Source organism: Nothoprocta perdicaria, unplaced genomic scaffold (assembly GCF_003342845.1).
Source record: "Nothoprocta perdicaria isolate Ctin4 unplaced genomic scaffold, notPer1 scaffold_93, whole genome shotgun sequence".
Classification (NCBI taxonomy): Eukaryota; Metazoa; Chordata; class Aves; order Tinamiformes; family Tinamidae; genus Nothoprocta; species Nothoprocta perdicaria.
In genome coordinates, this window is record NW_020456232.1 from 215,449 (window position 1) to 241,697 (window position 26,249).

At 39.2% G+C, this 26,249-nt stretch overlaps 1 long non-coding RNA gene across 1 annotated transcript; it reads left to right on the top strand.

Moving 5' to 3' along the window:
* Nucleotides 1-19,538: 19,538 nt before the first annotated feature.
* On the top strand, nt 19,539-25,935 carry LOC112958946. The gene is made up of 3 exons (XR_003251533.1): nt 19,539-19,644; nt 25,021-25,096; nt 25,824-25,935. It is a non-coding gene; the product is annotated as an uncharacterized LOC112958946 (long non-coding RNA).
* Nucleotides 25,936-26,249: the final 314 nt, after the last annotated feature.

The window sequence follows — 26,249 nt, forward strand, 5'->3', positions numbered from 1 at the left end:
GTAGGAAAAGGAAATTACCCTGTAGATATTGCTGTGTTTGGCACACTCTGCAATATACTTAAAGGTTTCACCTTCTCTAAACTGACAAATTAACTTGGAAAACAAACTAACAGAGGAGTTGGTTTTATTTTTAAGCCACACATTKTCCTGTCTTATTCAGAGCAGGAATTTTCTAACAAACAAATTACCAGAGTCTGCTTTTCAAAATTACGTAATAAAAATAATTGTCAAATCTATTATGATAGTCTAGACTACACACAGAGAACCCAAGGGAAATCATGGATATTTTCTTCATGGAAATAGAGAATGGAAAAACTAAAATGTTTCATCTACTGTAAATAAGTGTATTCTGTAATCTTTCAAAATAGCTTAGTTGGTCTCTTGAAGAAAAAATGGTAATGTAAACTCCTCAAGAAGGGCGTGTTATGCTATTGTTAGCTCTGCTTTCTGTGGGGTTAGTGATAAGAGCTTTTAGAAGCACTATGTGATTTCAGAAGTAATCCAGAAGCAAAGCTGCTCTTCCCTCCAATATGCCTGTCATGGGGAAACTCTACTGGTTGTGATTTAGTTTAGGGAGCCTTTATTTTCTCTCTCACACATGCACGCACACAGCTGCAAGGAAGGTAGGTCAAATACATAGATCAGACATAGGCTTCTCTGATTAGCGTGAGTGGGTGACTTATATACATTTCTTTGGTTGGTATAGTTACTATCTAACGCTCTCTTGATTGGCTATACATTGAAGTAAAGAACAAAGAAAATGGAATTTTCCACTGGAAAACTCTGCAACTTCCATCCAGTTCTATCCAGTTCGAATTCCTGGGATGCCAGGCAGGAGTTGGTGAGTTCATGCAAAGTTCAGGGATTCTTCTTTTGTTCTTACCTTAAGATAGTGGTGAGAGAAAAAAAGGAATTAATTTTCCTATCTTGATTGTCTTTTATTTCCACAGGCCATATATAAGCTTGAGAATATGAGAAATGGAAATCAACCTATCTATTTTAGCTGGAGCAAAATAATTCTGTTTTTTGAAGTCTTGAATGGAACAAACTCTCAAAGTGAGAAACCAAGACATGTCTTGGGCTGAGAAATGCTCTGCTTGTATTGGGGCTTCAGGGAACTGCTTTAGAACTGAGATAAGGGGCTACGGGAAAGGTTTTCTTTTGATCTGCTCTGCCTGATACAGCATTTTCTTTCACCTCCTAATACAATGTGGAATATGGTGCATGTAATGGCCAAGTCTGTGCAATAAGGTGAGAGATTTTTATTAAGAAATTTACTGGAGTCTGGATAGGTTTAAAATGAAAAAAGAAAAATGGAGAACTGAAATTGTGTGTGTAGAGCTATGCTAAAAGGCTTTTTTTATCTGAAGTACTTGGTCTAAAGTGTCAATGAAAGTGTTGATTTGCATTTGCATGTGGGGCAGAAGAAGGGGTAGAAATTAGCACATCTAACTATAGAAGACAAGCTTCCGAAATCACTATCCCAAACAAATTTTGACCTTCTACTGTGCAGTACAGCAGCAATCTGTGAGCTGGGGATCATTGCAAATACAAACTAGATCTCAAAAGCAATAGGAATTTGGTCATATAAGCTAATTTTTGGGTCGCAAACTTGATAAAAGGGAAGATCTGAAACCATAAAGTTTAGGAATGGGAACTGAAGTATTACAGTAGCAGAGTCATCCCTTGTGGCTTCTGGTAATTAGGTGAAATTTGCTGATTAATGAGGCCATAGTTTCACATACACTTCCAGCCAATTTAAGCTGGCACTGAAAGCTAGTCTGGCAAAGTGAAATGATTAGTTGTAACCTGGATATAGCTCATTGTGTGACTATATAAAACCTGCCCTGGTAGGGACGAGTGTGTAGTAAGGAACAAGAGGGATGAAAGAAAATAGAACTACCTTTCAGCAGAAACACAGGTTTATAATGGCTTAAACTGTACACAAAATTGTAAACATGCATTAAAAATCAGGGGCCCATAAGGTAGATAAATGTTTTGATGAGGAAGCTTTTAATCTCACTCCATTTCTTACCTTTTACAGCATTCCTATTCAGAGCTTGTACTATACCTGCCTCTCTGTGTTAGATGGGAACATTCTGAGGTCCATAGCCGTCTGATCAGGCAGTGAGTGGTGTCTGCCCTCCCTTCTTAGTGCTAACTGYATGTCTTGCCATGCAATATAACTCCCTACAGAAATATGCATCTAAAAAAACTAAATTGCATACAAGTACAAAGAAAGTAATTTCAAATGCCCAGGCAAATTTTTATGTAAAAAATAGAATTTAGAAGTCAAAATTCAAATCCTTTGATTTCAAGGAGATAACTTCATTCTGCAATGCATTTTCTCATGTATTCTATTTTAGGCAACACTATTGTTTAAAAAAAATCTTTGATATACGAAATCTCATTCAAAGGAAGCCAACAACATGATTAGCAGCCTGTATGAATGATAGTGATTAAACTACATTGGCAAATATTGCTTGTCTAAGTGATAGTTAYATAACTGATGCAAATAGCATGCATGTAGAGCCATTTTTTTTGCATAGTTTATAGCTGGTTACTAGGAGAACTGAGCTAACAGTGAGAAAACCAATAGGAAATAGTTTCTGTAGGTGGGATGTAAAACGTATCTCAAAGGAAGTGAAGGAAGTCTCATTACTTGAATATGTAAATCTTAATACAATAGAAATTTTATGGGGAGTATTTCTGTATTGGAGGATTTCATCATTTCCCTTATTTTTATCTTCATGATTATAGTGAACCTGATTCTGCCTTCCCCACCCACTTGTTCCACCAATTTTGCTGGTGGAGTGCAAGTTGTCCATTTGAATATCTCTTATTTTAACGTTAAGAGGAAGTAGCTAGAACAATGAAAAAGATGGTCTTTGTTTCGGCACAGTCTAAGGTGAGGTTTGCAGAAGCTTAGCTTCTTTGTCGTAACCTCTCTGGTGAGCTGGGATGTGGCAGGCACGCGCTTCCCGCTGTTGTGGAAGGAAGAGATTTCTACATTTCCCTTTTGTAAGGGAAAGGGCAGTGCTTCCCTTGAATCCAGTGCTATGAATGATGCATTCATATATTTGCAGCTTCGTGACGGGTTGTAAGACAAGTTAGGTGCCAGGCAATACTGGTGGAGCAGGAACCTCACTGACCAGGCACATTCACAGTACCCAGGCAGCGCAGGACTGGTGCCAGTAACAGGTTTGTGCTCAGCCCAGTGATCATCAAATGTGAGGTGATAAGTCAGGTCTGAAGTCAATACTGGAAGTTCATTCAAGTCACAAACTGGAGGGAATGGGACTGGGCTAAGACCTTCCTACATTGCTTGGGCAAGGACTGGGGACCTGGGCAGCAGACAGATGAGGCTGCTCAGTGCAATTAATGCCTATTGATGCAGTCAGATCCAAACTCTTTTGGGGACCTTTTCGGATAAATTAGAGGAACTGCTAGTTTGCACGGGGGTGGAAGGCAACTATTTTCCCTCTGGATTAAGCTTTACCCATTTTTATTTTCATCACTGTGGAGCTCCCTGTTGCTTTAACAGCAGAAGGATTAAACAGTGTCAAATGCTGTTCCCATTAAGAACACCTGAACAGCACACTCTTTGTATAAAGTTTATCCTYATTAATTGAGGTTAATTGCAGCTTCCCAGTAGCTTCCCACAGGAGTAAAAGAATAAAGCAGAAAAAAAAAAAAGAATAAAACAGTTTCTACCTCTGAGCTGTAGTTTTTAGTTATTTTTATTATGATAGAAGCTACAATCATTTTTAGGACTTGGTGCTTCAAGCTATGATGTAACTCACACAAAGTGAAAGACAGATACCATGCCCCAAGACTTTACTAAGCAGGTCAGAAGATAATACAGGAAAGAACATTCATGCAGAGTGGGGACTAAGCGGTCCATTGACTTGGACTTACCCGCCTTCTACTTGGAAGTCAAGCACAGAAGCTACAAGACCACTTTGATAACTGGTGTGTTAGCGACCTTGAAAGGATTTCAAAATGAACAAATTTTGAGAAACAATGACAAGACTGCAAGTGAATGTGTTTTGTTCCTTTTTTTACCATTTGTGGGGTGATAGCTACTGGGGGTAAGCAGAAGAAAAGCCCTGGAGGTTGTATTTATCCATCAAGTTATTTGATGCTTGAATTCTTTGTTCTCAGGCAAAAAAAAAAAAAAAAAGTATCTGTGGCAAAGGTTGATAAAATACTTTGTTTCCTTCTCTTGACTAGAGAAAAGCCAAGTTTACAACCATTCTTTGAACAGTAGTCCCTTACTCAGGGAAATTATGATTTCCATGATAGTAAATTGTCTCTTTTTCTTTCAAGAAGTCAAATTGAGGCCCTTAAGTCTTTGGAACTTGCTACTGACCAACCTGCAAGCTTCAGGATGCCTTCTGTTTCTGCAAGAATGAACCTCTAAGGTCTCCTGAAACTCACCTCTCTTTAGTTGCCCAGAATAACTGTTTTTTGATTAACTTCTCTTCATTATGCAGTTTGTATTTCCTCTGTTAGTGCAGATACTTTTCCTAAGATTTTGAGAGGATAGCAATTACATAACTGTATTAGAYGAAAACTTATCACCAAACATTAGTATATAGCATTTCTATAGTCTGGAGGGAGCTTTTCAACCAGATTTATAAGGAAACAGCAAATAACAAGGGTATTTTGCTATTCAGCTGGGATAAATCAGTCTGCTCCAACATCTTGTATCTAAAACACATGTGACTCTAATTGTCATTATGCTTTTTGTCAGTCAGTACTCTGTGGTTTCCATCTCAGCAATACTCATTGTCAAAGAGCAATTTCACTTGTTGATTCTCCTCCTATCTCCTGCTGAGGTAGTCTTTTTGGCTTGTTTCTGATCCAACATTTTTTGTTCTTTTGTGGAGACTACAGGATTTGGACTATTAACAAATCTTTCTCAATTCTTCTCCTTGTGTTTAAAACAAAAAATTTTGGTGACTTGGAGATTCACATACTGCTCAGACTCAGTATTTCTCCTCAGACTTCTACTGTTAAGTGAAATGTGACTATTACTCTATCTTTCAAGTTTAGATTCAGTATTTGTATATTAAGAATGTTGTGTAATAAGAATGTTGACATTTTACAGTTCAGGACTTATTGTCAAGGTATCCAGTGTTAGGGCACAAATATAAAATTCCAAGCCTGTTCTCCAACTTGGAGTTATAATCCATGTAGATTTAGCGAAGGCTTTGCTCTATCCAGAGCAGTTAACTTCAGAAGAACTCCACAGATCTCGTCCCAGAAGTTCCAGAGGGAAAGCAAGCTCGTTGAGAGTCTGTTTCTAAGGGAGTCRTATCTTTTGTTCACACATGAAAAGAAATTACGGCACCACCAGAGTTAACAGTCTCCCTTTACTTCATTTGGGCCAGGATAGCTAACTGTGACAAGGCTGTGCRTGCTTTAGTCTGTACATTTGTGTGTGCGTCCTTCATTAGGTGTGTTGTGCACCTATGTGTGCATCTAGGTTTAAATGTCAGCTTGCCCAAGACTCCTTGCCCTGTGGACAGTCAAATTACAGTACGTTTTGTTTTCTTTCATGCGCGCGCGCGCGCGCTCTCTCTCTCTCTCTTTTTTCCCTTTTTTCTCTTTTTTTGTTTCTACAGAAGTTTAGCCTCCATACTACAGGAGATCTTCTCTTATTTGGCAGTCATCTCGGGAATGTCCAATACTACTTTTCTTTTACTTAACTCCCACGGGCATCAAGTCTGATTATTTTTCAGTACTGTTTTCAGTCACATCAAGAATTGCCGCTAACAGGACATGTCATTGGAAATGGAATCTCAACATAGGTAACTCTGTCTTTAGAGTGAAATGTTAACAATTTACTCAGTCTGAAAATGTTTTTTTTCTGTATGTTGAATGCAAGTGCAGGGACTGTTGTCCATTTAGACATGCCCATGAATGATTATCATTATTCTGTGTCTCAGTTGAAGACATTACTGATCCTGTTACTGCTTTTTCAGAACTGCTGGCTAAGCTTTTTCTATGATCATTCTTGAAACCATTTAAATTAAAATGAGTTGGATTACCTCAAGCAAGTTGAGCAGCAAGTATAGCTCGGCACAGCTCATTTTGGCTGAAATGTGTTAGAGAAATCAAAATATTCCATGCATGAATTTAAGTGTGGTCAACTGCAGCAGCAAATCAGGTCATCCTGGAGTCGCAATAGCTTCTTCAACTGAAACAGCTGCAGTCAAGCATAGGTTCACATACACTGGACACGGGCATCTGTTTCAGCTTCCTATTAAAGTTCTGATCTCCGCTGTCTAGAGACTTTTTCCTTCACCCTTTATGCGAAGATCAAAGCTGTGAAAGTAGCCTTGATTTCCCTAGCAAACCAGTTCTCCAGAGGAGGAGCAGCTTTTCCCATACAACAATTGCATTTCAGTGGCTTAGTCCCCGATTCAGTGACTGACCACTGAGTGGCCTGTGTTTCCGTATTTCAATTTTAAGATGGTAGGGAAGTGAGAAGATGATAGTGTTGTGTGTTGCTTTTGTGTATATATGTATTTTATATATATATTACACACACACACACACACACATATATATAGTTTGAAATAGTTTGAGGTGGGAAGTGGAGAGAGGGTAGAGTTTTGAGTCTGTGAGGGACATACGCACAGTGCTCACCACCACTTTTTCTTTACTGTGTGATGGGAACAAGCCATCGAGCTCCATTTCCACAGAGCAAGGCACAAGAAAAAGGAGGGTCTTGTGGTGTGTGTTTTTTTTTTTTTTTTTTTTTTATGAGGTAAGGAGGAGCAAACATGATGTCTATTACTCTAAAGGAGTTGGCTTATCCATTGGTGTATCTTCACTAAGGACCATTACTTTGCCTGAGCTACTGTGGTCAGTCAGCCCCAAAGCGTATGATATCCAAATGGTGCTACCAGGCAACACGTGCTGGCCTACAGCCAGCTCTGAAAGGAGACTTTCATTGAGCCATGGTTCCACAGGACAATAAATTTGGTTTTAGTGCACCTAGTGTCACCAGGACTGAGTCAAAGGAGAGCGAGCGCATGATACTAAGTACTGTTCTATTCAAGTTCACTCTGCCATGTCAAATGTATTATTAACATTTTGCTATGCTGAATCAGGCATAGCATGTCCTCCTGCAGCCAGCAGAAACACCACATCACATGTTCAGGCTAATTCAACAGAAAGTCATGTGCTCATGAGGGTCAAATACCTACTGCCAGGTAAGCTGGTACCACTGAATGTAGAACCAGAGCCTGAGGGCTGTGGCTGACAGGTAGGACAGTATTTCTTGTTAGTGTTGACCAGGTTTCTGCCTTCTGCTTTACCCTGCAAGTGCTGTATAGGTGTCTGAACTGCACAGAAATTAAGACAAACAGCTTGGATCTCTCTCCTTTAGAGCTATAAAAGTAAGACATTTGCTCTCTAAAATGAAGTGATGCCATAGCACTGCTTTGGAAACATGGCATTAAATTTCATTAAGTCATTTAGTTACACAAACATGGTTTATTTGCAGCAGCAAGAAATGGTGTCCGTTATGTATGTTCTCATGTGTAAGATACTAAATGTTTCCATCAATATTCTGTTGTTGAATGTTAAGGACTAAATTGTCCTACTCATTTGCATCAGAATATTCCTTTATTGGAATAACTTCTGAATCAGAGTTATTAGTCTGTATTTACACCTAATCTGGTATAACTGGGGTTTGGTGTGGAAAATGCACCTCCTCCCCCCACACGCTTCTCTTCCACTATCTGCCTGTTCTCTCTCTTCCCTTTGCATCTAGCAAGCCTGGAGCACAAAGTGGCTTCGCTCAGTAGAAAATAAATCTGCCCCAAAGAGAAAGTTTTCCTTCAGATCCACCTGCTGAACCGCTGCGTTGCCTGATCACTAGATGTAATGAGAGCTGGGAGGGACTGGCACTGCCCAGGCTGTGTCAGCATGTGCTTTGAGTGCGTTGCAGGAAAAATCAAAACAATCTTAGCAGTTTGGTTCTGTTTTTCTTGGCCCAATGTAGCAATATATTCTTGCTTGTATGTTCCAGCTCATTAGGCCAGGCTGTTTCTTTCTTTCTGACAATTATTTGCTAAATTACCTGCTATTAAAACTGATTAAACCATAAATCTTCACATTATTTATAATTTTTCTCCTGTTATTAAGCTGCAATTAATCCACCAGATACAAGCATAATTTAGTCTGTGATTGTATAGTGTTTAATATGTGTTTCCACCATGGAAAGCTGCTGTAAAGCTAAGTGGCATGCCCTGTAAAGTGATACGATGTCATAATATTTCTTTTAAAATAAAAAGYATTATTAAGTCTTACAATTAGGCAGTTATAGGTTATTTCTGCAACTTAGAATATGGTACTTGATAGCCTGGAGGTTCTTTCTCTAATATTCTGTGAGTTTTGTCAAAATTGTAGGAGAAACTTTGTTTTACAGAAAATGAGATGCATTTCCTCACCCCTGTATTTCTGTGTGATTCACTTAATTTCTTCTCTTTGCTAAGAACTAAGATTTTCTGACATATGTTTGTTATAGCAACACAAACAACTAGCATGTGTTCAGAAATGTGTATTGTTTAGAGTACGTGTTTTTGTTTTAAAATATTGACTATTCTTTAAAGAGATCCTCTTAAGAGCCTGGTACCCCATGATGTCTTTGTCCTGAATGATTTATACTAAAGTCTCCTCAGAATTATGTCTATAGATGAGCTGATTCAGTTCTAAATACAGTGAGACTTTTCATGTTTAAAACCCATTGATTCTCTCCTGCACTGGATCAGTTTTCTTTCAGTACTGCTTTGCACACAAGTGAAGCTTATSAATCATTTCATCTGCTTTCTCAAATTTTCCTGTCTAACATAATCATCCGTTAGTTTCAGTGAGATTTCATGTTTAATAAAGTATCTCAAAAAGTTTACCAGATTTGGGTACTATATGTATRGTGTAATTTAAATAGTATTTCGACCAACGACTGTATCTAGTATTTCAAGACCAAGTGTGGAAGATCTGTTCAGGAAAGACTGTATCTGCARTTCTTGCCAGAGCTAGATCCTGACAGTTTTGTTGCAATGAATGCAAAATTCAAAAGTGAGATTTAAAATYCTCATTTCATGAAAAGTCAGTTTTCCTTGGCATTGAAATGATGTTGATTTCATAGATGCTATTGCATGATTAGTTATAACATGCTAAACTTTTTAGTTTAGATATTTAGYTTAGATATTGTAGTACTTGTGATAGTTGCTTCCTGGGATTTATCATTATAGGAAATCTGTTAGTTGCTTGTTTTTCATAGCACAATTTGCCTGATGAAATTATAAGTTTTGCCAACAGGTATTTTCTTCTAATAATTCTTGTGCGCAGCTATTACCACAGGTCTTTTTTTTACTTTCTATTCATTTTTTCTAAAGCATTGAACAAATCATAACTTGGTATTTAAGGTAATTAGCAGTTGCTTCATATATGCAACATGCATAAAGCATGGACTCTATTTGCTTACTAGTTTTGTTGTGTATTCATTTCCTACTGACATTTATATAATGGTATTTTTGTTTAGTCCTATGTATAAAATGTTTAATTTTTAAGTGGAAGCAGCTAATAATTTGTGCAGGTGTCTTATCGTTTAAAGATTTAAATATCTTAGGGCTGACTGATTAGAATAAGAAAGAGGCATGTGTGCTAACTTTGAACATCATAGATGAGTTTGCTCTGTGGCATTGCAATAAATATTGTAATGAATATAGTGAAATAAATGGTTTGTGCCATCTACTGGTCTGGATAGGATCTGCATTTCAACTCAGAGGGTCACGAGCAACTTTTACAGCAGTGTATAGTGTGAGAAAGCAGCAAATAAACTCATTGCAAATAGCTAGCATTTTCTGTTTCTTGTAGCTTATCTGTAGTAAATCCTAGCTAATGCTTAAACACGTACTAATAAAAAGTTCAAAGTAATATATTAAACACTTTCGCACCCTTGCTCACCAACCTTACACTATTCCTTTTAATCTGGTTTTAATAGAATCCAGAAACATTTCTTCCAGGTAGGTCAGTCATGTTGACATCTTTTAATAGAGTTTAAGTTGATAGTATAAACTGTGCTCTGAATAGGAACAGAGTTTGTCCTGATGTGTTAGATGGAGTCATGCATTTCTATAATRATTTGTAACTATAACATATATTATTATCACTTTTACTTATAAAGAGTAATAAAAAAAAAAGAACATTCACACATATGGATTTGCTCTGGTGTTTATTTCAGTGTTAAGCCTGGAATGAAAAGGGTGCTTATATAGAGTGAACTTCAATATAACACTGTGCTGTCTTACATAAGGCCTTTTATCTGAAATGTCTTTGTATGCTACAGCCTAATAATAGGCTATTGTATTTTCCCTGATTTTATAAAATCCAGGTGCTAGAGGTTCYATAATCAATTATTGTTTCAGAGTCAGCATTATCACTTTACATTTAATACACTTTTGTATACATTCTCATCATAGATACTATCCTGCTGGGAGCTTTGTGTGTTTCATTGTTACTTTTTACTTATTTATTTCTCAATGGCATAAGCAGTGGATTCACAAATGCTACAATATCCTTCTGATTATGATTGTTCTATACAAAAGTAAATYTAAGAACATATTAATGGGAAAAAAATTCCTTATGCACTCTAAGAAGACTTCAATAGCATATTCAGGAGCCTAAATATTTATTTACACGACCAAAAACTTATCTTCAGGTGAAGTGTAGCCTTTGGGCTACAGAACTGCTCTAGAAATAAGGAGGCCTGGGGTCTATTTCCAGTAAATCGCTTCCCCTCACATTACTTCATTTTTTCCCCGTAAACCTTCTTTTTAAAGGGTTTTGAGGTTTGTTGATGAAAAGCACTGTATAAACAGATAATGTATCTTTGAGCTCTTTTTGGTRCATACTTTAATTTGGTTATCCAATTGTACGATATGTGCAAAAGTTTTCTTGGGTATTCAGCATATTCAACTCATTTAAAATTTGGATAATTTGGAAATACGTAGATGCACACATTTTGATGTATTCACACATGCTATAATCGCAGATACAAGAACAAGGACACAAACGTTGAGTAGTTATTTTAAATAACACTTGAAATTTAAATACTAACCTGAGCAAAGATGTTGAACTTGAAGCAATTGATTTCAGGATAGGATTTTAAGTACAAAAAAAAAAAAAAAAAAAAAAAAAAAAAAAAAGATATTATGTGTAGAGAAAGATAGATATTAGGAAAATGCACAGCTTTTTAACTTTTTTTTTCTTACATTTGCAGGTAGATGCCCAAATTTTTCTTTGCTTCTTTGTAACTGATTGTTATCCCAAGGAAAACAAACTATAGTAAGAGCACAGTTCATGTGAGTTTTCAAGAACTAAAATGTTGCCATGGTATAGCTATTATCATCAAAGGAATTGCTCATTCAGGTGAGGTATGTAATTGTCCACCTAAGTTGTTTAAAATCAATCTGATTACAAGTCTGTTTCTATTTTTGTGTAGATTTTTCAAAATAATGTTTTGTATATTACCCTTCAAAGTTTGCCTAAATTTACTATTTTTTGGTTTGGCTTTGTTCCGCTTTTGTCGTAAATGCTCATTTTAGGAGACTGCCATGTTAACAAAGTGTAGCTTCTTTCAGTAGTCTTGTAGTAGTAGCTACAAAGTGCAGCTTCTCTTCAGTAGTCTTGATAGTACAAATTGATTAGATGAACGGTTGTCTTGCACGTGTCCCCAGTAGTCCCCAGTAGCAGCTGGAGTCATGGTGCTTTCTGTACTAATAGAGAAGACAGAACTTGAAGCAGAATATAATTTAGACCATCTTTCAGGAATTCAGACAGTAAAGAGAAACAGTCTGTCTTTCTCTGGCTATTTTCCTCTGATCCTTCTTTCTGAGTGTATCTTCAAAACCTTGCTGACTAATTTTTACTTGGAGTCTGCAGTGAGGCTAGCAAGGAAGTGAAGCCATGATGATGCAGCCTGCTGCCAGTGTCAGCTCTAGCCAGGTCTTTGCAGTACAGAGTCTGGGGTCGTTCCAATTCAGTGCTGCTGATGGAGTTGCTCTGCTAAACCCTGAAGAGCTGCATAGATAGGATGTTTCCATTTCAAGACAATGTGGTGCTGGTAAATACCTACAGCATTTGTTTTATGACTTTTTTGTTTCTTCCTTCTGGTCTTTTCTTCTGCCTCTTAGTGAAGAGATAAGTGGTACCTTTCAGTGCAGAGGCTTCCTTTGTGACAGATCTGGCAGGTTCTCATCMTGGAGCAGGTTTCCAAGGTCCAATGTTGTTGTAAAAGCATCTGCAAAAGGATTCATGGGCCATGGCAGACTTTCCCCWTTCTGATGAAAGAAAAGCAGCAGCAAATAACTCTTGACCTAGGTTAGTCAACAAACTGATATATATTTTCTTTTGGGGGTGGCATTATAAAAGAGAATGTCRTGATGAGGATCGAATAAGATACCGCAGAAAGCGATGAAGAGCCAAATATAATGAATCTTAATACTTCTGTCATTCAGCCGTGGAACTAAAAGACATGAGAGACAAGCTCAGTGTCTTCTGGAGGAAGAGATGGTGGGGTAATAGTAATGATAATCTAAGAATCAGTCAGAGAAATTACTGTCAGTGAGAAAAATAGGTGCTTAGAGTGGACTCAAACTGTGAGAGTGCTAGACCTCCTGAGAATACAGAGGATCAGTGAAATCAAGAAAAATGATGGATAAAGTCTCTGATACTGCATAAGATAGGAGGCAAACTCACTGATCCCMCAGCCCAGTGCAGCTTGCCCCGTGTCCTACCCTCTCTCTCACCCTCTCACAGTCGTAGCTCTGYCTGTGCAGCTATGCTTGGAGCAGCAGTCACCAAAGGTGGTCCCAGACTCTTCCTCTGTCCTCTCATGGCCTCTATTGCTCCTCATACTGCCCTTCCCCTGTTGCAGAGCAGTGGGGAGCAGCAGCTGCCAGTTAAAGCCCAGCAAACTTTTTCCGAGCCAGTCTTTGCTTTGCCCTTAATCTTCATAACCTCAATTTGAGAGCTAAAAGTAGACAGCACAGGGTCCAGCTCCTTGAGAAAGGCTTGTTATTTGGGAGAAAGAAAGGTAAAGGATGAGAAAGAGCAGAGCGAGTGAGCGCTTGTTGAAAGGAGCGACTGGGCTTTGTCTGTGCTCCTGGGCTCAGCAATGTGGCCTGCTTGTGGCCCTGGCTCTGCCCCTCCTGCAGCTCCTCCTCTGTCTGTGGCGGGGCTGCTAGCAGGGCCAGAYAGGCACCCACTGCTGTCCCCAGGGTCTGCCAGCTGAGGCAGTGGGAGGCGGATTTTTCCATCCCTAAAAAGAGAAGACTTGGTGGTAGGAAGGGACAGGAAAGGGAGGAGTATGTGTGTGTGTGTCCTGCCTTGCAAAACTGTCRTGAAAGGAGGCTTGTGCATGAGGACTACAACACAGGAGGGTGTATGAATCTGAGGCACTTCCATCTCTGCAACAGAGCACTTTGTATTTGCAAAATCAGCTACAGGTCTGTGTAATTACCAATTAAATAAAAGATTTGCCTGAAAGGAGGTATTTTCTCAGTGTCAGGACTACAAACTCTGTAGTCTGACAAAAATGGCCATGCYGCTCATTCTCCTCCCTTCCTCACAACTACAAACTCCCATGTGCTTCACTGGAAACAGAATCAGTCCCTTGCTGTTTTGCAGCAGGACCCATGCAGCTGATGGCCTCGCCTGGGGACTTCATCCCAGCGGCCCCGTCCCCTCCACACCCTTGTGTGGCAGGAACGCTCATGAAGGCGCCGCAGGGCAGGGGCAGGGGCTGCGCTGTCCRAAGGCCAGGCAGGGCGGCACACCGGGAACCGCAGGCCCCACACTGGAAGGTTACAGCCAGGGAGTCTTGTCCTGCAAGAGCTGCCCCGCTCGCAGGGAAATGCGATACTGCCTGAGGAGAGCCAGGAACGGAGAGGGCTGCCAGTTTTGACAGCTCTCAGAAGTGCTGGTGCAAAAGATCTGCTTCATTTGAAGAGGGAAAGAAAGAGTTCAGGGTTTATTTACCATATATTTGAAAATTTGCTTTGAGCACTGTAATCTAACCTACTGTTTATAGTGCTAGATTCTACAGTTGTTTTACATTTTGCCAATACTCATTTGCTCAAAATCATCGCACTCAAACTTAGTAATCAGCAGAAAAGTGATCGCAAGCGTGACTTGGTATGAGAGAAAGATGCATGCAAATAGGAAAGGGCTTCCTGCAGAACAGAGTTCAGTGTCTCTGGTCTCTTCCAGTGTCCGGTGTCAGGGCACACGTACGCAGTTATGCACTGAGGTCTGCTTGTAGCTATTTGTATTTCACACTAACTGGAAGCCTCCTGGCAGGTGCTTGTGTGAAATTGTTGTTCATGCCTTAGAAAGAGCTGTTTGCCCAAGCCCCATCCTTTGCTGAATGTAACGTGGAGTTAGTCTTTCTGGTTGCACTGACTGCTTTTAGGAGGAGCTCTGTCCTGCCTTTTCATTTATTTTTACACAGCATCGGAGTAACGGCTATYGGAGATCTGGGTAAAGGGTCAGGACAACAGGCCAGCTATTTAGTGCAGTTTTTCTGTAAACAAATCAGTGACTTGTTTGAGCAGCATGAGGTAACAGTTCCCTAGTGTATCCTGAATGAATGTGCTATAGAGACAGACCCATTTCATGAACTAGCTTTAAGCTTTACACTGAAAAGGAAGTATGGAAAAAAAACAACCTAGTGGACATTGTTTGACAGTTGTGAACAGAGCCAAGAGGCGTGCAGGCAGGTTTTGGACTGGGTTCTTTGRAAAGGATGGCTTGCTCCTTATCGTAGCAGAATTTGCTTATACTTTGTTAATGAGTTAAGTTTGAACCCCTGTTGCTACAGATGGTGCCCAGTGGTACATGCTTAATGGTAGTCATATCAGGAAAGTAAATGCCAATGTTTTCCTTGCCACAAAAATCTTAAAATGATTTTAAATTGATTAGGCGAGGTGCCTTTATTGTGCGCATTTTGAGAGAAGGAAAAGTTAAAGCATGCCAAATGACTTAAGGCTGTGAAGCAAAGGCCTAGGCTTTGTTCGTGGTTCCTCAGCTGCAAGACCTTTTGTTTTCCCTCGTGTCTTCCCTTAGTTGGAATTAATGGCACAGCCATGTGGCTCAGGAATATAACCTCAAAGTTTGGGAATATGTTCCAGAAATGCCTTGCACAACTCTGGAAAACTGTTTCTGCCATCTGCTTGCTGGTATCCTGCACAGCCACTGTCTTGTGATGGGCAGTGTTTGCTAACATTGCATCTTGGAAAGAAAGTTAGCTCGCWGATGACAGTGTCTTGCAGTAGATGCAGCAGTTTTCCAAATGTTATTTCTATACTCAATTTTTAGGTAGTTATAGGCTAATTTAAATACTCACCCAGTTTTCTGCATTAAACGGGGCAGAAGATCACCTAAACACCAGTCCAGCTTCACTGTAGTCCAGCTACACTGTTGGCTCTCTGTGTAACCTGTGAGGCTCTTAGCCTTACACTTTCCTCATGAGCTTCTCCATAAGGTATCATGGTGATAAAGTCCATGGGGAAACAGGCTGACCAAATGGAAAAAGGACTGAAAACCTGAGACCTGCTTTCCACTGCTCCCTTTGACCTTTTGGATGGACACCACTTTTCCTGAGCTCTGTTCCCATATCTGTGGGGTAGGGATAAAAATAATATGCTGAGCTAAATCGCAGTGTCCMGGCTAGATTTGACTAGGTAAAAACCTAGTCATGCTCTTTTCTGTCAATCCTGAAAAAAAGAAAGAAATCAGACGTTTAACTGCTTGCAGAGTTTCACTGCTTGTGTAGGAAATCCTATTTTTTCAAGGTCCAGCCTATTACCTTGTGTGCTGGGGTAATTTGATTTTTGTCCAGCAATCAGATGTCTGAAATACTCTTCCCTCKCTATCCTCCTCTTTTTTGGGGGCCAAAGAACAAGTTATTGTTAGTTTTGAAATCCTAATTCTGGTTGCACTTGATAGTAATCACCACAAAAATCTGCTGTAGTATCGATTGACTATAGAAGGCCATGTGAGACTTAGGCCATATAATGCTCTTAAAGGTGATATTGAAGTACTGTAAAACATGCTACTTGGTCAAATACACGCTCACATTAAGAAACAGAGAGAAGTATGACCTTTTATTGCTCTTTAGGAACGACCTTGGACAAGCTCTGAAAATGTTTGAAGGCAAAAATTCCATTTTCTTTTTTTGTTTTTTTTTAAAAACAGGGCTAGATACTTTCAAGACAGAGCAAGAAATAAACAGCGTGCAATGAACACTACCTCTCCAGTGCTGAACAGACACTCAGTGTGCTGCCAGAGATGATTTATGTGACCTCCGGGGGGACTGTGTTTCAATGGAGGTTCAGTTGCCAATATTAGCCGTGGCTGCTCTCAGGGTAGCTTGGATACTATCTGTGTACCCGGGTTTGTTTAGTGCGAGCCTGGCAGGGTGGCTAATGACACGCAGGGGCTGATTGTTTGTTTAGCTTTCCTTGAGCTTCCAGAAGGTCATCTCTAGCAGTAGCTGTGCCCGTTGCAGTTCATGTCACAGTGCTACATTTTTTGGCTATGGATTTTAATTAAAATTCATTGCTGGCCAGCAAGTGGCCACAGATGAGAAGAAGCAAATGCTGACAGTGGCTGGGAGACTTTATGACCTACTTGGATAAGATAGAAGGGATCCGTCATCACTTCTCCGTTGGAGACTAAAATTATTTAGAATTCTTTCCACAGTCAGCCAGTGATCTGTGAAAAAAACTAGCTTAGGATAGCAGATTTGTTCCGAAGTAAAAAAAACTTAATGCATTTGGGAAGAAGTTTTCCAGCCTTAAGAAAAAAAAAAAAWTYTTTTCACTGTATTAATAGTTGGTATCTTTGATGTTCATTTGAGTCCAAACATGACTATCTTAGTTAGACCCATTTGTTAAAAAAAGGAGGTCAGTATATGTATACCTAGAGCTAGGAACTTAGCAGACACGAGGATACAGTGCTAGTGTTATTTTCCAGAGGGATTCCTGCACACTCACATTCCAGATTTCTCTCATCACACCTCATTAGTTCTTTGGGGATCTCATCGCACTAATGCAAAAACTTGATTTACAGTGTTTGCACTTCCCTTAGAAATACAAAAAAATTAGTACAGCATATTAAGATATGATATTCTGATGTGATGTACTGTCCCCTGAACCTTTTGGTTCCCTGAACCTTTTGGTTCACAGTGTCTCCCATGATATTCCAGCTCAGCAGTACGATGACCACAGGGCAGTGAAAGGAGAACGACAACATGAGGCATTCGCATCCTACAGTGATGAACCCAGTACAAAACCTGTATAGAGCAGGTAGCATCTAAAGCTCCACACTGTGCTCTGCTTGGTTTGTGAGGCAGCAGAGCCTGGATCTCATTTGGGTTTGTGTGTCCCTCATAACTGTCAGTCGAAGCTTTTGCTTTTAATTGTTGCCTTTGGTACCTACATATTCAGAGAGTTTGACTGGTAACAATTGAATGCCATTTTCTAGCAAACTCTGAAAAAGTTGGTTTGAAATAATGAAAGACGGGATTAATAGTTGAATATTTGTGGTTTTTTGTTGGAAAGACACTGCAGAATATTGCTGCAAATTTTGAAGAAATTCAGCTACCTGTAGGGCTTCACTGCCCTCTTTTTTCAAATGGGATGGCTATTCAAGTGCGTTGGGGGCAGGAATAATGTAATATCACTTGAGAAAATGGTTTAAAACTTAGGGGGCYTGGTCCTTGCATTTTAAGAGGGAGCTGCCTGGCCCCCTGGCATTTCTCTTGAGCTGGCTATAGCACAGGTGCAAATTAACACAGTAAAATATTAACTTGGCCTCATTTTGTGGCTGAAAGGTTAAGGAAGGCCCTCATGTGACTTATTCATGTCTACATCTTTGACCGGAACGATTCTGAACCTGACACTAGTGGTGTGTGTGTTTTTGAAGGCAGTAGATTAATGGTACAAATAATGAATTGCAGCATTTTTATGCATCATTTAAAATATATCCTTTCAGTTTTAAGAGACRTTTGTCTATCACACTGGGGAATATGACTGTAAAAGGGGCATTCATGTGTAGTCGGATCCAAGTAAAATTAAATCTGAAGTGGCAATAGCCCAGGATGAAACTTGGTGCTAATTGTACATAAATAGCTGAGGGGCTGTCATATGGCAGATTATAATCAATAAAACATGCCTGTTGTGGCTGCTGTGCGTGCCAGGTGTCCTTACTGGGCTGCAGCACTGGTGCTCTTGTGTACCTGGCTGCTTCTTGCTTTGGATCGTGGTTTAAGTATTGTTATTTGGGATTTATCCCTCATGCAGAATTCATTTCTAGGCCTTTGCACCAAAATAGAAAACTGGACTGAGCAAATGAATAAAACACTCTGTTTAAGTAGATGTCATGTGCTGTATCTGTAGTTTTACTAGAAAAATCTCTGTGCAGAAGTGCATTTTTTTAAAAAAAATTGTATTTTTCTTAAGAAATTTAAGATAATTTGTTTAGCCCAATTGATCATTATTAGAACACTCCGAAAAACTGAAGTCAATCTTGGTAAATATTATTTAGGCCAGTTTCTTTTGCATAATGTTGTGTACTCAGGATCATTCCAAGGGACAAGTATATTTTATATATATATATATATATATATATATGTGTGTGTGTGTGAGTGTGTGTATATACATCTTTTTTTTTTCCAAGGAGGACAGTGTTCATCAGGTTCTTCAGGAACACATTACAAATATCTTAAGAGTTTGCTGATATTTTTGTATATTCTTATTTCTAACTACTCTAGCTCTAATAGTAGAATTGTATCTGGAACTGAAAATGTAGTTTTTTTTGTTAAAAAAAAAAAGTATCAAGATTGGTCTGAAAAAGATGTATTTGTGTAAACTCTGGAGTAAATAGCAGAACAAGGGTTAAAAGGAAAGGCATGTGTTAATTACTGCAGAATACCAGATGTGTGATTTCTTTCAAAGAAAAGGAAATAAAGATGTCAAGAAAATGGAGAACAGAATTGCAGCCATAAAAAATTCCTGTTAGGGAGAACAATACCATGAATTCAAGAATTTTGCTGAAAATGTACAGTAGGTGAGACAAATAATGAGCTAAGAGCCACACATTGAACTGGCCAGATCTACTGGACTGGTCACAGGTGAGTTAGTGCTCAGGTTCATGAGGGTGTGAGAGTAAGAATGGAGCAAAGTAACTCAGGGTGCAACTAGGTTTGCATCCGCTCCTGGGAGTAGGGAGGAATCGTCACAAGCTAATATAGAAAAGTCTTGCAGGTAGTATGGGAGATAGTACCATGTTCTGTTAGAGTATGATGTGTTTTTATCCTTTTTTTTTTTTTTTTTTTTTCCTATTCCCAAATTCATCCTGTTTTGTGTGCCAGGTGAGGCTTATTTTAAACAGCACTGATTAAGGGCCTTGAAACCTCCAGCAGCTGCAGGAATCTCTTGGCACCTCTCAGAAGAGTGCAAATAAGGTTGGAAGGGCAGTTTGCCTTGGGTTAGGCAAGAATCTGTTTGGAATTGGAGGAGTCTTCTGGGCTTTTCCAGCTGAACGTCTAGTTTTTTAAAGGTAGGATGTATTTTTGGTTTTGTTAGTTCATTTTAGGCTGTGCTTCAGTCGTTTCTCTAGTGTTAGAAGGAATACTTCAAAATATTATCTGCACATCAAGATTCATTCAGGGCCTCTTCTACCAAAGAAATCTTGAGCTGTCTTTCCTCCCTTCCCTTCTCCTAGTGCTCTGTTTTACTTTCTGACTTTCTCACATTACTGTCCTGCTATTTTCTTGGTTGTGATGTTTATGTAGTTCTCAGCTGTAAGTGCATTTCTTCTGGACCTTGAATAGTCTGGGAATTGTGTTACATTTCAAGGTGACTTTTCCCCTAGTTATAGCTGTGATTTTTCTGCTATTAAGCATTGAAAGCTTTTCCCACTATTGTCTTTTAATGCATTTTTTTCCTTTTAAATAAGGAAAAGAATATCCTTGAACCAAATTGTTATATTTTTTTCATCTAAAAACACTTGACAGTTGCTGATGAAGTCACTGTTGTGGTTACCCCTGTTTTATCCAAATAGATAATGGAACCACGAGCATTTTGCTATGAATCTCTTAGTGCTCAGCTCGTAGAAAACTTGGCTCTGGGATTGTGATGGATCTCAGTTTGGTCCTGGAATTAAATCTTCATACAATTCTGAAAGGGGAAAGCAGATTAAACACTATAATTTATGTTTAAATCTTTCCATTTTGTATGATGATCCGTTTAGAGCCCAGCTGGTACTTTATATTTTATAATTACCTGTACAGGAGATTTGTGACAGGTTCATGCCTCATAATATTTTGATTCATATTTCTGTGCAGTATCAGTAAGRATTAATACAACTTTATGTGGTTACGTGGACAACACTGATTCTCTTTCAACTTTCTRAATTCTTCATTAGGCTTTTTCTAAAGATTCAGGGGTTCTATTTTATTTCCATAAGTATATAACTTATATAAAGTATTAAAATTCATTTCTAAAATGCAGTAAGAATGAATTTCCTGGTAAATTTCTCATCATCTTTCTTTATCAACTGTCACAAGTTATGAAAGAATTAAAACAAATGTGCAGGACCTTAAGTCTTACTTAGTCTGCAGATCAGGGTTTCAGTTCATTGCATAAACATGTCTTTATTGGTGAGGAAAAGTCAGTGTCTGAATTAGGACTTTTCCCTCCCCCCCCCCCCAATTATTTTCAATTCCAGGTTTCTAGTAATATATCTAGGTTGGCCTAAATCAGAGGCTATTTTTGTACCTTAGATATGTGACAGCCAAATTTTGACTTGGACCACTCACAATAATAAACAACATTTGGAGTAAGAGAGGGTTCAAAATTCYCATAACCTAGTTCAAGAAGATGGACAGTGAAGGACAGTGTCTTTATTTTTATTTTTTTTTTAAATGATGGCAGTGAGATCTTCTCCTTTATATCACGTTACATTGTTTAATCAACCTGTTTTGCTTTGCATCTTTTRATTTCTTTACCCGGACAACACAGAACAATGAGGAATAATTTAATGGAGTTGTTGGAGATGGTGAGCCTCATTCATGGTGACTGAAACCTGAGGATAATTAGCATCTTCACCTAGAAAATTGGTCATGACAGAGTTGCCCCATCTTGTTTCAGCATCTCTAAGAGGTGAAGCTCCCTCTGCTAGGCTGGTCTGACATGGTAGTGGTGCTGCTAGGGAAGGATTCCCCAAGGTTCAGACAAGCTCTTTGTGTTTGTTGCCTTGGCCAGCAATAGAGGCCTGCCTGTCTCATATTGTTTTTATTATGTGCCTTGGRAACTCTTACAGGCCAGAGTAGCATGGCATGTGGGCATTACGGGAAAGAATAGAGTCTTTTCTGCTGGACCTTAGAGCCCAGAATACTGTGATAAGGTTCCCTAGTAGTTTATTTTTCCTGAGTGGTGGGTATGATGCAGTTGCTCTGACTGCACAGAGAAGAGAAATTAATGCTGGCCTTGGGTTACACTTAGGAAGTGGAGATTCCACCCCTCCTGTGGAGTTTTTTGGATCTCCTGACTTCTCTCCTGCTTTTGCTAATTCAAAGAAGTCAAAGCCGTTCGTTCGCTACATCAGTAATGAGGAATATTGGTGTTATACTGCTCAGTGTGAGCTGCGGCTCTTCGTATAATGTGTGGAGCAGTTACAAGAACGCTCTCAGAGTGTGCAAGATGCGTGGTCTTGTTTTTACCTTTTGCAGCCTAATGTCTTTGACGACATCCATTCTTTTATGTAAAGTAGTTTTCTGATGTCCTTTCTCTTCTGCTGCCCATAAAACTGGAATCTGAGGGCACACGGTTTCAGTGGGTAACTTCCAAGTAGATGAGCAGGTTGCCTATTTCTTACACCAAAGTAATGTGGTAACTTCGTAGGTGAAGAATTTGGTTTTCAGACTATTATTACCTTTGTGATTCCATATATTTCTTATAAAGTGAGTATGCCTTCTATAATGAGCCACTTAAATCTTGTTTCATGAAGTTACTCATGATAAGCCAAGGGCTTTGCAGACCACTGAATATAGGTAAATAAAAATTATTATGATCTGTAAATATCACTATTAAGATATTTATGTAGTAAATGATATTATGTCACTTATGCCCTACAGCTTTGAAGACTGCTGCTTTTTCACGTTATTCTGTTGCTCAACTCAGGCTGCGGTGTAGCTCTGACACAACTGGTTGCATCTCAGCCAGGATAAGAAAATAGTGTTCCTAGATGCTACCAACTAGCCCATGACTTCATACAAATCCTGCAGATCTTAGTTCATGTTTGTACAAATCTCAAGTCATRTTCCTCTCAAAAATCCTTCTATTGATGGTAAGGGTGGTTCTGCTTGCTGTGAGCCTGCTTTGTGGGAAAGAACTRTAGGTTGTTTGGGCGTGGGAATGAGTCGTGCTGAGGGTACGGACACGTGCAGGAGGGGAATAGCACAAGAGGAGAGGGGGCACCTATGGTAGGGACGTAACTGCAGAATTTCCACTTGAAAATTTCTGCTTTTTGTAGAAGGTCTGAGTTGTTGAGACTTTTCTGGCAACTGTGTWATAACTATATGAAAAGTAGCATTGTCTTTATCAAATTTAATGCAGTCGATTTCTAGCACTTTGTTCATATATAGGCCTACGGAGAGAGCACAGGCAGGTCTGAGTGCACATCTGAACTTGTGTGCACATGAACTCCACAGCTCTTTTTAAACAGGCAGGCAAAAGGATAAAAGAAAAGGAAAAMTACTGATGGTATGGGGTTCATTATACACATGTATCACAGTATTAACTGTTTTATGTTTTACCTTTTCTGTGATTTTGATAGTTGGACTGCAAGCATAATGGGAAATCTATTTTCACTTTGAGAGCTGGAGCATAAAGCACTTGTCTGTGTAGTTCAGAAACATATTTGTGACACAAACTGTAGGCTCACTCCAGGTCTTTCAATTCCTGACAGTTTGTGCATGGCATGAGTTGTCTTGCAGTAACAGACATGTCCTTTCTGAGCTGACTAAGAGTGCACAGTCCCAGAATGTTGTTTCTCCCRGACAGCCAAGGCCAGATCAAAACAAAAGAAGTGCAAGCAGTCACACCCAGTGCTTCATATTTGTGATCATTACCTACRTGACACTGCCCTTGAATAGACTCAGTATTTTGTTTCTAACACCAACACTTTTTACCAAGACTAGAATATGATTTTATCTTTTATTTTTTACTATTTCCCATTGTTAAAATATTTTAGTTAAAGGAATTTAAATAAGAATTTCCACTGCTGAGAGAATAGACATAAATAGGGGTGTCTGAGCATTCACAGAGATTGGGCCTGGATTTCATTAGGGGTCATGTTTCTTACTAAGCAACTTTGCTTCTTGGGGAAGCYAGTGATCTTGTGGGGCTGAAGTTTGGAAGAGCATTGATCTGATTGATGAAGGAGCATCAGTTCTCTTAACTGGGTCCAGCTTCATGCCCTTGCAGGTGCCGAGCACCTGGGAAGTCTGCGGAGCTAAATACAGGGTGCGTGTGGGGCCTGTCCCGCGAAGCGCCCTCCCGTGAGCTGCCTGCCCGCACGCCCAGCCCTGCTCTCACCTGACGGGCCCACCTGCAAGGAGCCACCTTCCTCATCCTTTCTGACTGGCAGATTGCTCACTGCAAATGTTTAAAACGGACCAAAAAATGATAAACGCAAACCAGAGATCTTATGCAATATGTTTCTAGGCTTGTAGCTTTAAATATCCACAGTTTATAACTTGGCAAAGTTTATGCCGCTATGAAAATATCTCTTTTTTTCTTTTTTTTTTTTTCTCTCATCTTTTATTTTGTAGGAGGTCCATTAAAAATATCAGTGTGACTTAGTGGTCACAAGTTGTGATGAATTTAGGCACACAAAAATGCAGAAAGATATCCTGGAGAGTTTTCAGAAGTGGCTAATATTATTTAGAATACAATGTTTTCCCACTCTCCAGGCCCTCTTCAGCGTGCCACATAAAACAATCCCTGCTGCGAGAAGAGAGCAGATGGCGGCTCAGCCGCTTTKTCCCAGTGACACTCGAGCTCCTTCGCAGGCATCCGCTTGGAGTGCACAAGGCTGATAGAAATTGTGAACAATTTCAGCTCAGGATTTCAAAGTTTTCTTCYCCCAGCCTTTAGAATCAAGAGCAGGAAATGCATTATGTTTGTAATTTGAGTACTGCTCATTTCTTTTTAGCAAGGCTGGCAAGAAAGCTGTGTAGTTTAGATGGTGAAGGAGCTTTCAAATTCCTTACAACTGCTGAGCAGGGATACTMGTTTTATTTATTCTGTGACACTGAGTGACGAAATAATTTGCAGAAAAAAATGTCTGYGGTAAATATGAACGAGAGGTCTGCACTGTATTATGTTCAGAGTTGAGAGGTGCTTAATTCCACACACAGATCATGTTCAGTTGATTTAAATATTTGACGATCTTGTAGAATGTGACATTTCAGGAGTCCTGTTACATATGCAACATAGCTTAATGCTGATGAGGCAGACTGGGAAGGCTGAGCTATAGCTTGCTGCTAGAGATTCCTGCAATATTTACATTTACAGGCCAAACAAGTTAAACACTTTAAATGAAAGATTGCATACAGAAGCAAGGAAAATACTGACAAAAGTTTCCATTCCCTGTGTATGCGGGTGTGTCTGGGAGGATGCATATTTGCCATACTCAAATACAGCAAGATGATTAACTGCAGAGCCTTGATGGATTATAGTGTGGCCAGCATGGGTAAGTCTTGTAACTATTACCAAGTTTTGTGAGGGTTTTTATTACTATTATTATAATCACGAACAGTTTCACAATGTTGAAAATTCATATTAAAACTGCAGCTCCTCGAACTTGATGACTTAATGAGAGATTTTTCTTTCTTCTTTCTTTTTTTATTTTCCTTTATTTTTTCCAAAGCATGCATCTGGCACTGTTTTAGAGCAAGCAATAGAAACATGAATGCAAGGTCTGAAGATGGAGCAAGAATGCCGGGGTGAGATATTAGAAAGGAAATCACACCTTGAGTCGGGGGAGTTTGGGGGGAATGGTTGAATATTGATAAATTGGGTGGCATTGATAGGTTTCTTGGATTTTGGAGGGAACTAGAGAGGAGCTGAATCAGCATAGCAAAGTTTTTTAATCAGATTACTCCACTTCTACACAATCTCCAGATTTCCAGTTCTGTAACTATAACAAATCTCACAATGAAGCAAACRGGTGTTAGGTATGTTCAAATTTTTAAAAGTTACATGAACTTCTAAAACTAGGCAGTTGAAATGGGTTATTTTGTAAGCGTTCTGCCTTAAAGTGTTTTGTAAACCATCCCGAGGTGTATGCATTAACTGAATCTGTTGCTCCTTCCATGTGGCCCACACGCCAGACAGGAAATAGGAAGAGGTGCATAAAGAAAGCAGGTTGTTCTTTATTAACGCTGTGTAAACAATAACACAGCTGTCCAAAAATAGGTATTATCAATAATCCATAATTTTTCTGTTTTCTAGTTCTTTTCTAAATCAATGTTAGAATAAATTAAGCAACAGATCATAACATAGATTTTTGTCCTATGTTTCAAAGACAAGGCCTTAAACTGTTTTCGTATGGCTACAAAATGTCCARCCTAGCAGGGTCATTTCTTTTAGGGTGTGATTTCATAGTCAGCAGACAGTGTTCTTAGACTGATCCTTCTGCTCCTCTGATTATCTTTTTTCACTCCCTTGCAGTGTTGCTAGTTTGGGTGCAATTCTGGAGTAACTTGGACCATCTCTTGGACTGATTCCTCTGGAAAATTATTGTTCTCCTTAAGGAGGGGTTAATTTTCAGCTGAGTTGATGAGCCAGAGTGGCTATTCCATGGGCAGAGAGCTACACGGGCCAACAGGGAAGTGAGAGAAAAACACCTGATTAAAGGGAATGAGGGAGGCTCCAGGGTGTGTTGTTGCAGGGAGAATTTCTTGGACAGTTGCTCTGCTTCTTTCATAAGAGCAATGCAGTAACATCAGAAACCAAGAATTTTGAGAAAATCTAAGGTAAATAAGACTTAAATATTTGATCTTTAGATACATAACAAATAATTGCTGAGCATTTAACTCATTGTCAGTATTTTCTTACATGCAAGATATTCTAAGTAATTATTTGCAGTACATCATA